At 44.0% G+C, this 11,243-nt stretch overlaps 1 protein-coding gene across 1 annotated transcript in view; it reads left to right on the top strand.

Annotated features, from left to right (window-relative positions):
• The first annotated feature begins 10,464 nt into the window (after window positions 1–10,464).
• Window positions 10,465–11,243, top strand: part of Slc16a14 (solute carrier family 16 member 14) — a 30,705-nt gene continuing 29,926 nt past the window's right edge. The window contains exon 1 of the mRNA XM_017800961.2: window positions 10,465–10,609. The gene's annotated coding sequence lies outside the window, so the exon portion shown is untranslated. The remainder of the gene's footprint in view (window positions 10,610–11,243) is intronic.

The raw sequence follows: 11,243 nt of genomic DNA, 5'->3' as shown, positions 1-11,243 counted from the left end.
TTACCTTTAATCCCAGACTTGGAGGCAGAGGCAGGTAGATTTCTGTGAGATCAAGGCCAGCCTGGTCTACAAGGCAAGTTCCAGGCCAGCTGGGGCTACAGGGAGACCCTGTCTCAAAAAAAAAAAAAAGGAAAAAATGTAAAGGCCTCTGATGGGCTGAGTGCTCTCTCTCAGATGATCTGTCCGGGGCTCTCTATCTGAAACTATTGCTTCATCATGTTTATTGACTTGTCTCCACTCACCTCTCCCCTGAGCATGGACATCACAAGGACAGAGACGTGATTAGATTCATCACTGTAATCCCACAGTCAGAGCAGCATCTGGTCCATAGTCATAGTGATATTCTGTGTTGTTGAATGAATGAGAGAGAAGAAGGAGGAGAAGGGAAGGAAGAGAGACAGAAAAACAGAGTGAGAGAGTAGGGGAGAGAGAGACAGAGACAGAGAGAAAGGGAAGGAAGAAGTACATAGAGACAGAGAGACAGAGAAAGAGAGAGACAGAGAGAGAGAGAGAGAGAGAGAGAGAGAGAGAGACAGAAACAGACAGAGGAGGAAGCCACTGGTGAAGATGATGAGGGCTAACACCACGTGAAGCCTGTTTTGGTCTCTTTATGTATTTTTTTACTCCACCTAACAATGCAATCAGACAAATGCTATTTTTATTCAGATTTTGTCAAATGAGAAAAAGAAAAAACAACTGAAATCAGAAATACTAAGTAAAACACCCAAGGTCACCCAGCTAGTGAATGGCTGGTCCAGACTCCATTTTACAAGCAGCTTTTGACTCCATTTTGAGCGCAAACACAGAGGCAGGAGGACTTTGCACCTTGGTGCACACATAAACATCATCTGTCCCACACCACCCATGAGATGCAGACTGATAAATAACTTATTCCTAAAAGCAGAAATGGTGTCACCTTATACATTTATCAAAGTAATCTGGGGTTATAGCAGCTCGTGGGCATGTTAAAACTCTATCAGGAAAACCATACCTAAACTTATCAGGCACACCAGACTGAGGAAACTGTGTCCTAGCTTCCTTCTGTTGCTGTGATTAAAACACTGACCAAAACCCACTTGGAGAGGAAAGGGTTTATTTCATCTTATTTCTTTCTGAGTAATATGTGATTTGAGAGTTAATGTTAGTAGAACCCATGCTTGCCTTGGCTGGCTATCAAGGAAATCAGAACTACGTGGCAAATTGCTGCCATAAAAATTGATTTATCGGTTACTGTTAATAAATTCTGGCACTGTGGAAAGACACAAACATATTCATCCATGTTTCTGGCAAAGCATGCTCATGACATCTGTGATGGTGTTTTAAACTCTCTGAGACAAACTTCTAGGCCCCAGGGGGAGGGTGCTGAGGAGCACTTCTGCACTGAAGATGTGAAGAGATGTTTTCCAAGCAGTTGTTTGCCACAAGCAACCAGGAGAAGTTTGGTTTCCAGAGAAGAAAGCAGAAAGGAAAGGATGTGCTTGGAAAACTACAGTGGGGAAACTCCTTAGTACTTTGTCCCTGGCAGGGACAAAGTGAGCTTCCCCTCACTCATCCATCTCCCTAGTCTCCCTTTGGACCAGCATTCTAAGTCTTAAAGGGAAGCTCCACCTTACATACTCAAACCATTAAATCTTTCTTTTAAACCTTTATTTATTATTTATTTTGTGTGTATGTATGTTTTGCCTGCATGTATGTACGTACACCTATGTTATACAATGCCTGTGGAGGCCAGAAGAAGGTATGCGATCCCCTAGAACTACAGACAATTGTTAGCCACCATGTGGGTGCTGAGAACCAAACCTGGGTCCTCTGCAAGAGCAACGAATGTTCTTAGCCACTGAGCCATCTCTCCAACCCAATGCTAAATCTTTCTTTAGATTTCCAGTCTAGGCAGGATATTTAATGACCTTTGTTTCTTTTTTTCAGCGAGGGTCTTGCTCTGTAGCTCAGGCTGGCCTCAAACTAGATGTGCAATCATGCTGGCCTTGAACTCTAGATCCTTCTGTATTAGAATCCCCAAGCACTGAGTTTGCAGCCACTGTGAGTTTACCTGATAACCTTTGCAAGCACACACACACACACACACACACACACACACACACACAAATACATACACACATCACAAATGCATGTGCTCACATACCCCTCCCCTTAGTCTTTAGCTCTATAAATTACTGTGAGTTTAACCTGCAGGAAAGCAGTATGTCTGTTTTTACAAAAACAGGAACCAGACCCAGGAGGTCAAGGTCTGTTGCATCAGAGAAAAAGAAAAAAAGAAACACACCCTGAATGACAAAGCCCCTGCTGCACATGTAGCCTTCCTTCCCAGCTGTACCTCCCCATATAAACCCTTTGCATCCCTGAGCACCCCAACACAGAGGTCTGAGGAGACAGCTGCCCTTCCATGGTGTTTGGGTTAGCTTTAAATAAATCTGGTTCTTTCCCACCAACACTTGTCTCCCAAATATTGGCCTTTGATTCACCCCAAAAATAAAATCAGAGGATGCTCTCCAAAATCCTTAGAACAACGAGGGACCCTCAGGCACACCAAACAGCAAGAGATGAGTTGATGCAAGCAGTTTTAGTATGTTACCAAATATTTTCCTTATACCCAGTGCCCACAGGGAATCACACACAAGCCCTTGCTTGTCAGAACTCAGAATGGTGAATCAATCACAGTATGCCAATATAGCTCGATTTCTTCAGAAACACAATCCCGTATGAGATTGGGAGATGAGGTGAGGCAAGAGCTATCTCTTCACAGTCAGTAAAGAGAAAAGGTCCATAGTAAAACTATAAGCTGGCCATGCACACATGGGAGCAAAGAGCGTAGTGTAATTACAGGTTAATTAGCCAGCAAGACACTAGCCAAGGTTACAGACCAGCAACACTTGCAAGATCAGTGACTAGCAACACCAGCCAGGGCCAGAGGCCAGCAGACAAGCCAAAGTCACCAGAACAGAAGCCAAAGATGGACAGAGAAATTCAATGTATGTGTATCTCCCCTAATGGGGCAAGCGGTGCATGAACAGTGTGTGATCATCTCCCTGACTGAGCCAAGGGGACATGCCAAGAGCTTGTGAGCCCCCACTGGCTTGGACCACAATATGTTCAGATGATTAGCCAATCAACGGAAATTACCTCCGCCTTTGCCCAGTTCCTGGCAAAATCCTACGAAAAACCGTTAGACAATAGTGTGATGGTTTTTTGTTGGTGGTGTTTTTTTTTTTCCTTCTTTTGCAACCATTCCAACTCTTGGTGATTCTCTCACCTTTCCTTAATTTTCCTTAATCTGCTTTCACTTTACTGATGCCCGTGTGTCTCCATGTCTTAAATCATCATTGATGTGAGACAGAGTCCACTGTCCAGGGCTGACTTCTAGTGACTATCATTTGTGTGGCCCCTGAATCCATCAGCCAAGCACCTCTGGGTTAAAAGGTCTGTCACTCTCAAAGATCTGCATCAGGGCTTACATGGCTAGTTTCTCTAATGCTATTGATTAGAACCGTGGCTTGACCTTCTAGATTTTTCTAAAGCTTTTCAGGAAGTTCTGTGCAGCCTAGATGGGATCCACTGCTTCAAAGTTCTGTTGATCAAATATCAGCTACTTATATACCCTCTTCCTGAGCAATTATTTCTCATTTTCTTGAAAAGAAATCAGGTTTTGTTGTTGTTTTTTTAAAAAATATTTTATTATTTTTATTTTATGTGTATGCATGTGTTGCCTGCATGTAGGTAGGTGCACCTGTGTTATACAATGCCCACGGAGGTCAGAAGAGGCTGTCTGATCCCCTGGAACAGGAGTTACAGACAGTTGTTAGCTGCCATATGGGTGCTGAGATTCAAACCTGGGTCTTCTGCAAGAACAACCAGTGTTCTTAACCGCTGAGCCATCTCTCCAGCCCTGTTTGTTTTTTGAGACAGGGTCTCACTATGTAGCTCTGGCTGTCCTGGAACTCCGTATGAGCCCACAGAGATCCCCCTGCCTCTGTGTACCTATGTGCTGGGATTAAAGGTATGCACCACCAGGCCCAGCTGAAATCATTTTAACTTGGACTTTATTTTTAAAATATTTTATTTTTATATGTACAAGTATATTGCCTGTATATGTGTGTGTGTGTGTGTGTGTGTGTGTGTGTGCACCCATGTTGTGCAATGCCCACACAAGTCAGAAGAAGGCATAGAATTCCCCTGGAACTGAAGTTATGGACAGTTGTTAGCTGCCATGTAGGTACTGGGAATCAAACCTGGGTCCTCTGCAAGAGCAGCCAATACTCTTAACCACTGAGCCATCTCTCCAGCCCTTAGACTTATTTTTAAAAGAAGTGTCATATCATTAATACAAAACAAAAACCACAATTATTGAATTCCAACAAGATAGGACTGCCTTGACATCCTTACTTCTCTCTCTCTCTCTCTCTCTCTCTCTCTCTCTCTCTCTCTCTCAAATTAGAGAGGCCATAAAAACCTTTTAACTCCAAACACAGAATTAGTCCTAAACTAGCCAACACACTGAAAAGAAGTCACGTCTGTCACAGTATTATCATGTAGGAATTATAAGTATTTTTACAAGATTCTTTAATATAATATTTTATTTATTTTATGTGTATGCCCATATTGTCTGCATGTAGGTAAGTGCACCTGTGTTGTGCAGTGCCCACAGAGGATAGAAGAGCCTAACTGATCCCCTGGAACTGGAGTTATAGACAGTTGTTAGCTGCCATGTGGGTGCTAGGATTTGAACCTGGGTCCTCTCCAAGAACAGCCAGTGTTCTTAACTGCTGAGCCATTTCTCCAGCCCCAAGATTTATTTTATTTTTAATTATGTATATGGGGAAGGGAATGTGCGCATGAATGCAGGTGCCCTCAGAGATCAAAGGCATCAGGTCCTCCTGGAGCTGGAGTTACAGATGGTTGTGAGCTGCCCAATGTGGGAGCTGGGAATCAAACTCTGGTCCTCTGCCAAAGTAACATGCACTCTTAACCACCAAGCCATCCCTCTAGCCCCAATTATCAGTAGTTTGAATGCATGAAGGAGACTCAGTGTTAGTTACCAATGCTCTCATCTCGACCTCTGAGAGATATTGCCTTAAGTAACGCTGACATCAGTCTTGACGCCCCAGAAGCACACCTTCCTACCTTTTTTCAAGACAAGGTCTCCTTGTAGTTACAGCTGGTCTGGCCTAGAGCTTACTTTGTAGACTAGGGTGGCCTCGATTTCACAGAGATCTGCCTGCTAAGTGCTGGGATTAAAAGCATGTGTCAGAACTGAAGAGTGGTTAAGTGGTTAAGAACACTGGCTGTTCTTGCAGAGGACCCAGGCTTTAATCCCAGTACCCATAGGGCAACTAATAACTATCCATAATTCTAGTTCCAAAGGATCCAACACTCTCTTCTGACCTCTGTGGGCACTGCACAACATGGGTGCACTTACATGCATGCAGGCATAATACTCATACACATAAAATAAATGATTTTTAGAAGGCGTGCACTGTGACACCCAGCATACCCTCCTACCTTTTGCAGTCAGCACAACCTCTACAATGTCCTTCTCTGTCTCCAGCATATACAGATCCAGGAGGGGCAAATCATTTTTTCATTCTTCCCATTAACAGACTTCTTTCTACTTAAGTTTAAAAGAACAGAAAGCATATTTGATTGTGATTTTTTTTTTAACCCTGAGTACTCTAAAGACCTCACTGTGGTGCAAGTGTATGGGGCCCTGGACTAGTTACACATTCATGTAAAATGTTAGCTTTTCTTACAGTGAAGCTGAGTAACTATGTTTTATGTAGGAGCAACCAACAAACCAAGACAACCACAACCACATAGTCCAGAGAAAAAGTCACTGAGAACTACTTTCAGGATTTGCCATCCATACATGACAAGGATTGTTTGTTGGTTGGTTGGTTGGTTGGTTGGTTGGTTGGTTGGTTGGCTGGCTGGCAATGGTAGGGATCAAACATATAGACAGATTTCCTGTGTGATGTGTAATGTGTGATCTGAGAGCTAATATAGGTAAATAACATAGGAGTAAAAGAACCTGTGTTTGCCTTGGCTGGCTGGCAAGGAAATCAGAACTTCTTGGTAAATTGCTGCCAACAAAACAGGTCTTAGGACACGCTAGCCAAGGGCTATAGCGCTGAGCTACATCCCTAGTCTATCTTTTGCTTTCTTTCTTCCCTTCCTTCCTTCCTTCCTTCCTTCCTTCTTCCTCCTCCTCCTCCTCTTCCTCTTCCTCCTCCTCCTTACAACAGCCACCTCAAGCTCCCCTGTGACCATTGTCTCCTCCAGGCAGCTTGGCTGGTCTGTGGTCTCTCAGGTCCTTATAGAACATTGGTGAGGGAGGAGCCTAGTGATCTCATCCTCCTCTGCCTCCTCCATCTCCTCCTCTTCCACCTCCTCCACCATCTCCTCCGCTCCCACCTCCTCCACCATCTCCTCCGCTTCCTCCGTCTCCTCGACCTCCTCCTCCTCCTCTTCCACCTCCTCCTCCTCTTCCTCCTCCTCCTCCTCCTTCTCCTTCTCTCTCTCTATCTCTCTATCTCTCTCACCATCACCTGCAGATGACAGCTGGGGAACAAGGATCACCATAGCCCATATGTCCTCACACTCGCAGACTGAAACCTTTACTATGAGTCCTTTACAGGGACCTGGGCACCTTAGGGAGCCTGAGCTGAAGCCAGAGCTAGAGATGGAAGTGCAGCTTGGGCTTTGGTTGGGCCTTGACCTTTAGTTAACAGAGCATGTGACCTTTGGTAACGTGGGCTTGAGCATGCTGTCAGGCTTGGGGTGGGCACTGCAGGCATACCAGTTGATATTCTGCAAATCTTGGCTTTAGCGTCTTTGGGCTTTACCAGGGCCTCAATAGCCGCAGCACATGTACTCTTGACCTTGGCATCATTTATCTACATCTTCTTTGGGCCCTCGTTATTAGGCTTCTTAAAACGATTCATGTTCCGCAGAAACCTGGGGTTGACCTCAGGGATTCATATCTTTGTGGTCGGAACTTCTTGATGTAATTTCTGTGCCATCTTTGGAATTGATCGTGTGTAATGTGGTTCTTGGACCCAGTCATGTCTCCACAGTTAACCACAGATCCCCAACTTCCTGAGACAGAAAGAGGAAGAACATTTTTATTAATTAATTTATTTATTCATTTGTTTTTAAAGATTTACTTATTTTATGAGTATGTGTGTGTGCCTGAGGGTATGCATATGTACCACATATGTACAGGTACCCACAAAAGCCAGAAGAGCATGTTGAATCCCCTGAAATTGTAGTAACAGGTAGTTGTGAAGTGGCATGTAGGTGCTGGGAACTGAACCCAAGTCTTCTGCAAGAGCAGCAAGTGCTCTTAACCACCAAGTCACCTCTCCAGTCCCTATTTATTTATTTTTGAGATGTTATGTTGTTTTGAGCTCTAAGATGGGCTGAAACTTATTCTGTAGCCCAGGCCAGACTCAGATTTGTGATCTACCTGCCTTGGCCTCCCAGTTGCTAGACTTGCTGTCGTGTGCCACCACACCCAGCTCCTTGACAAGGGTTTTGCAAGACAAGCTCTCGTCTGGCCAACTGGGTCCCAGAGGACATTTCACACAAGGAATTGGGAACCCACACACAGATTAGGTAAGCATTTTAAATTATATCCCTCCTATATCTCACCTGATTATCTTATCCCCACAGGGGAGAGGAACCAGGAAAGTCTATAAAGGGCATCTCTGGGACTCCTCTCTGCAAACAACCCCTCTTCATGCTGAGCATAGGGTTCCTCTGATGGGACCATGGAGTCCCAGTCACTGAGTCCGGCTTTGGGCACTGCAGGTACACTTGCCCAGTACAGGCCCAAGGCACTAACATGAGGACCTTAAAAATCTGACCTCTAGTCATGGGTGCGAGGAACCAGGGAGCAAGGGCATGCAGTGTGAGCAAAGCAAACTTTCAAGTATTTTCCAGAACTGCAGAAGATTAGAAAGCAAACCCTGGCAAACAGGAAACAGGAAAAGCAAAGCTGTTAGATTAGCAGGGGCTTCCTGCAACATGGCTGATGAGGGTCAGGACAGGGCTGTTCACTCCTACACAGAATTCAAGAAAAGCAAAGCTGTTAGATTAGCAGGGGCTTCCTGCAACATGGCTGATGGTCAGGACAGGGCTGTTCGCTCCTACACAGAATTCAGTATGGAAAAAAATCCTTCCCTGCTTCAGGATGCTACATCCTACACAGAATTCAGTATTTGGAAAAAAAGAAAAGAAAGAAGAAAAAAAAAAAAACTCAGAAATAATTTCCAAAACTCATGTAGAGCTACATGCCAGGCATTGTTCTAAGAACTACACATATATTGTACATTGTTCCTTGCTCCTTAAGCTTTAGTGGACATCACCTAAGACAAGAGAAGGTCTTCTCTTACACCCCAGTACTATAGCGTGTGCTCCAAAATTTAGCAAAGGGCTATTGCTTTTCCACAACCTGCAGACCTTAGACAGAGGTGGCCAGTGACCCCATTGTCTTTGGTTAAAGTGACACTACAGTTAGATGTCATGAGTCTCTTGTCCGCTTTAATTTAACTGCACTGTTCCTGAATCTTTGCCCCTCAGGACATTTTTTATTTATTTTTTGTGGTATTTTGCACTGCTGGCACCTTAGACAGAGGTGGCCAGTGACCCCATTGTCTTTGGTTAAAGTGACACTGCAGTTAGATGTCATGAGTCTCTTGTCCCCTTTAATCTGCACTGTTCCTGAATCTTTGCCCCTCAGGACATTTTTTATTTATTTTTTTTGGTATTTTGCACTGCTGGGATCCACTTCCTTTTTCTGGATTCTGCTCTGGATATTCCCTGTCATGGAGTCCCACACTGCGTGACCTTTTGTATCTGGGTCTCTCACTGATCACAATGTCCTCAGGACCACACTGTGGGGTGTTTCAGAGCATCACTCCTCTTCAAGGCTGTATAATAATGTGGATTGGACCCTTAGATCTTCACCTTTGGCTGCTGATTGCACACACACATTTCTGTGGTGACAGGTGCTCTTGTTCCTCTTGGCTTTCTGCCTGGGAAAGGAACTGGGCTATAGGGCAAGTGTAAAACTCAAGTTTGTGTGCCTCCCACACTCTTTAAATCTGTTCATTTGTTTTTATTATTATTTTGGGTATTTTTTAGATAGGATCTCCCTTTTGCCCTAACTGGCCTAGAACCTGCTATGTAACCCTGGCTGGTCTGGAGCTCATAGAGATCGCTCCCTGCTTCTACTTCCCTAGTACTGGAAGTAAAGGTGTGTGTCATCACACCAGGATGTCTAGGTTTTTTAGGGGGGGGGGCCTTTTGAGACATGGTCTCCCTGTAGCCCCAGGTGTCCTGGAACTCACTATGTAGACCAGGCTGGCCTTGAATTCACAGAGATCCCGCCTGCCTCTGCCTCCCGAGTGCTGAGATTAAAGGAGTACGCCACCACGCCCGGCCAGGTTTTTATTTTTATTTTTTTAAATGGGCATGGTGGTTCATATTTGAAATCCCAGTGCTTTGGAGGCAGAGGTAAGAGGGTCAGAAGTTTAAAGGCATCCTCAGCTATATAATGAGTTCAAGGGTAGCCTGGGCTACATGAGACTGAATAGAAAAAAGAAAGAATTGTACAAAAGAAAGGATAGTGTCCCTCAGGGTGTCACATGAGAAGGCATCTGTCAATTGACTACACAACCCACACCTCACAACCACCTAGGTTTAAGAAAAGGTAAATTGTAAATTTTATTTTTTGACCAGCCAGGCTGTCTATCTCGGGAGTAGAAGCAGCTCTGATGATTGTCGGTCAGAGTTTTTATAGGATTACAGAAATATTATTCAAACAGGACATTTGTGAACCAACCAGGTTTGTACAGCATAGCAGAACTTTGAATCCATTAATCAACAACCAATCATTATACAGACAAGTGATACAGTCATAAATTTTATTTTTTGACCAGCCAGGCTGTCTATCTCGGGAGTAGAAGCAGCTCTGATGATTGTCGGTCAGAGTTTTTATAGGATTACAGAAATATTATTCAAACAGGACATTTGTGAACCAACCAGGTTTGTACAGCATAGCAGAACTTTGAATCCATTAATCAACAACCAATCATTATACAGACAAGTGATACAGTCATATAACTTGGCAATCAACTTTGTAATTTTAAAATTAGTCAACTTCCTAGCCATAACAAGTATAGTAAGAGAGCTGGAATCAGCAGTTACCGGTGATCAGACAATAACAGGATAACAGGGTGGTCTTATGCCCTGTGTCAAGGTGACCCAGAATAGCGATCGGATTACAGAAGCAAAAACAAGCTGGTTAGCCAGATGTAAAATGTCTGGAATTAGCACATTCCATGGTCCATGGCTAGGACAATTTCCCAAGATCCAAGGTTGCCCCACCTTTTCCTTTTGGTGTGGAGCAAACTTGCTGCTAAAATGGCTCTGAACAAAATGGAGTAACAGGTAAGTTTGCTGAGCCAGTTCACCTTGCCATTTTTCATGCATGGAGACACACAGAGGATGTTCCAACTCAGCCAGGAAGCAGGCAGGCCCTTACCAGAAACTGAGCCTGATGTTGAACTTCGAGATGCCAGGACTATGAGAGGTAAGTTCTGTTATTTACAAGCTACACTGCTTATGGTAATTTGTCAGAGCAGCCTAAGTAGACCGAGACCCTCCCATGTTAGAGCAGGAGTCTGGAATTCTTCAGTCTTTCAGTCAAGATGAGTGGTAAGCCAGACTTGTCAGAAGTGAAGACGTCTAACAAACAAAAATTGAAGTAAATTAACACTGAAGAAGAAAATACTCTTCTGTCAAAGGAAACGATCCAGCAGGGGAGAGAGTGATCAATTATCACAGCACGAAGATCACCTCCCAAGAGCAGACGTCCACACTGAGAACATTGGTTTCAGGATTGCTTTTGTAAACTGTGTGTGGAGAGGTTTTAGGCACTTACAGCTTCTTGCCTGTGCTACCTAGCCAAGAGGTCAGCGGTAGCCAATGCTCCTTGAATTGGTTTTTAAACTCCTCACTGGTGTGTGAATCCCACTGTCTAATAATCACCACTGTTGGCCTTGATGCATGTAGTCCTTCACCTGATGCAGAGCAAACCAACTTTAAATTACATGGCATCTCAATTCTTCTCCATCTTTATGAAGCCACATACTTTTGTACCTCTCCAAGTTTATTTTCTTTTCTAATGTAGCATTAAATTAAATACAATTGCCAGGTGTGGAGGT

Source organism: Nannospalax galili, unplaced genomic scaffold (assembly GCF_000622305.1).
Source record: "Nannospalax galili isolate Female #2095 unplaced genomic scaffold, S.galili_v1.0 scaffold220, whole genome shotgun sequence".
In the NCBI taxonomy this organism is placed as follows: domain Eukaryota; kingdom Metazoa; phylum Chordata; class Mammalia; order Rodentia; family Spalacidae; genus Nannospalax; species Nannospalax galili.
This window is presented reverse-complemented; position numbering and strand designations above follow the sequence as displayed.